Source organism: Amphimedon queenslandica, unplaced genomic scaffold (assembly GCF_000090795.2).
Source record: "Amphimedon queenslandica unplaced genomic scaffold, v1.1 AMPQUscaffold_11228, whole genome shotgun sequence".
NCBI classification, from domain to species: domain Eukaryota; kingdom Metazoa; phylum Porifera; class Demospongiae; order Haplosclerida; family Niphatidae; genus Amphimedon; species Amphimedon queenslandica.
In genome coordinates this window covers 1-2,359 of record NW_003548529.1, presented here as the reverse complement: position 1 = coordinate 2,359, position 2,359 = coordinate 1, and the positions used below count along the sequence as shown (strand labels likewise).

The 2,359-nt window shown below is 32.6% G+C and overlaps 1 long non-coding RNA gene across 1 annotated transcript; it reads right to left on the bottom strand.

Annotated features, from left to right (window-relative positions):
- Nucleotides 1-1,608: 1,608 nt before the first annotated feature.
- Nucleotides 1,609-2,308, bottom strand: LOC109589519 (uncharacterized). Its single transcript, XR_002188746.1, has 4 exons — nt 2,195-2,308; nt 2,031-2,110; nt 1,900-1,974; nt 1,609-1,791 (listed from the first exon to the last, which is right to left on the bottom strand). It is a non-coding gene; the product is annotated as an uncharacterized LOC109589519 (long non-coding RNA).
- Between the last annotated feature and the right edge of the window lie 51 nt (nt 2,309-2,359).

Below are 2,359 nucleotides of genomic sequence, written 5' to 3'. Positions count from 1 at the left end.
TTATTATTATTACCCAATGAGCTTTTATGTATTTAGGGTGTCAGCAGGGCTTGCTGGCAACCCTTCAATAATGTTGCACTCTCATCGCATTTTCCTACTTTCATTTGTACTATTATTCATTGTTTCATTATTGTAAAATCTTTATTAAATTAAAATTAAAAATAACATTATCTTCCCATCTATGGCTGTCTCTGACACCTCAAGTGAAATAGACAGGCAGATGTCAAAAATCTTGCGTTTGCCCTATTAGATGCATGCAGTGCAGCAACTTTACTCATTAGATCTACCCATGTGTATACATGTGGTGTATCTAGGAGTGTAAAGGGTCAATCCTGTGAGGAGGTCCTTCTTCAACAACCCGTTAGTCATATCAATCTCATTGACTTGACCACTTGTGAGACAATAGACAATGTAATGACTTCTAGTGTAACATTAAAAGATTGATACTTTTATCTTGTGTATTCATCAATGGATCTGGTGTAATGTATCAGATAATGTAGGATATGGTATGCATTCACCACCAGTCCTATATAATGACTATCACTCACTACTCATCAATACTACAATCATTCTATGTATCATTGTTGTTAATCTATTAGCTGCTAAAAGAGCATTAACTGCAAGTTGTTTCAATACCTTCAATGTTACCACCTCAAGGTGTAAATAAAAGTGTGAGCAAGAAAAGGAAGTAGTGGAATAAAGCTGTATTTGTAAAAAAATATTATTCAAGAACAAAATTAATACAACGACCAAAACAACAAAATAATAATTATGAATAAAATCAAATAATAATATTGTCCATTAATAAAGTTCTCATCAGAGCCTAAATGAACTTGCCATAGCGCTAGCAACAACAGAGTCTCCTCCCATTCAAGAACATCTACAATAATAATCAAGTTATTAAAAAGAGGGAAAATCCAATTTTGATCAGAATGAGCTCAAACTTTTCACAGAACTTAAGAACATGTATACATGTACATGCATGTATTGAGGGAAATTGTATAAAAAGAGACTTCTCTTCTTTTCATTTAAAAAAAAATTGATTTATGATCATACAGGGAATTTAAACTGATTTTTGAGTAAATAATAGCTTCAAAACCACCCAAAATTTTTATTACATTTTCTAACACAAATATTGATGTACTTTTGCATAAAAATTTTAAAGCAATCCTGCATGACAAATATTTTTTAAAGTAACAAGCATTTTATTAAAAAACTAATTTTTGATAAAATATCACAGGCTCTAGCTTATGTCTTGTTCCAAAATTTGGCTCTAAAGTCACCTCAAATTATTTGATACATTTTGATGCCCTTATGCTATGTAGAAAGTTTGAGCTGATTCCGTCAAATATCTTTACCTTGCAACTGGTTGAATATTGAGTGCTTGAGTTTACCAACTGACTCAGGACAGACCCGTCCCAATAGCTCAATAGTCATAGACCAGACACACAGTAAGACACACACTGCCAGGGAATGACTGGCCTCACAAGATACCACATCCATTGATAAAACTAAGAGGAGGAGGACAGGAAGAGTACATGTACATACAGTACATGATAAATGCAAAGAAAATTGACATGTACATCTACATGCATGTTAAACTGAGAGAAAAAAATAACAATAATAACAAGATAATCCATTCCATTATCTGGACTCTTGAAAATAATGATGAAAGTTGTTATCTTTTTGAGTACATCAAGTTCAACCTGCTGACACCCACAGAGCAAAAGCCTCAAATCCTCAGGAGCCAAACCTTCCAATAGTAGTAGGGAGGACATCATATAAACCAGACTTCATTGAATAAAAGGGGAAGAGAGAGAGAGAACAAAAGACAGGAAGAAAGAGGAGAAAGAATGACCCAGTAAACATGGCTATTACCCTCAGTAAGCCTATACTAACCTGGAGTGGTTCTTTAATTATCTTTATCATCCTACGTAACTTACTCATATACTCTAACCATTAGCTACAGAAACACTACATGTAAATTAAAAACCAATAATGTATACATGCATACATGTACATGTACTCACAGGCTGAGAGTGTGGTGTCCTTATAATGTTCAAAATTACTCTTCCTCCTTTCCCTCTCTATAGCAGATGGCAATACCAACCTAATATTGAACAATAATACACAATTATTATTATTATTATTATTATTATTATTATTATTATTATTATTATTATTATTATTTTACCTCTCAAGGCTGTCAACCTCATAATCACCCACTAACATTTCTTGATACCTAAGAATAATGAAATTAAATACTGCAGAACATGCACAGAATAGAATACCTAATAAAAGTTTTTTAAATAAAAAATTAGAATGCTTGTTGTACAATGTCCACATAAATTGATGTGCT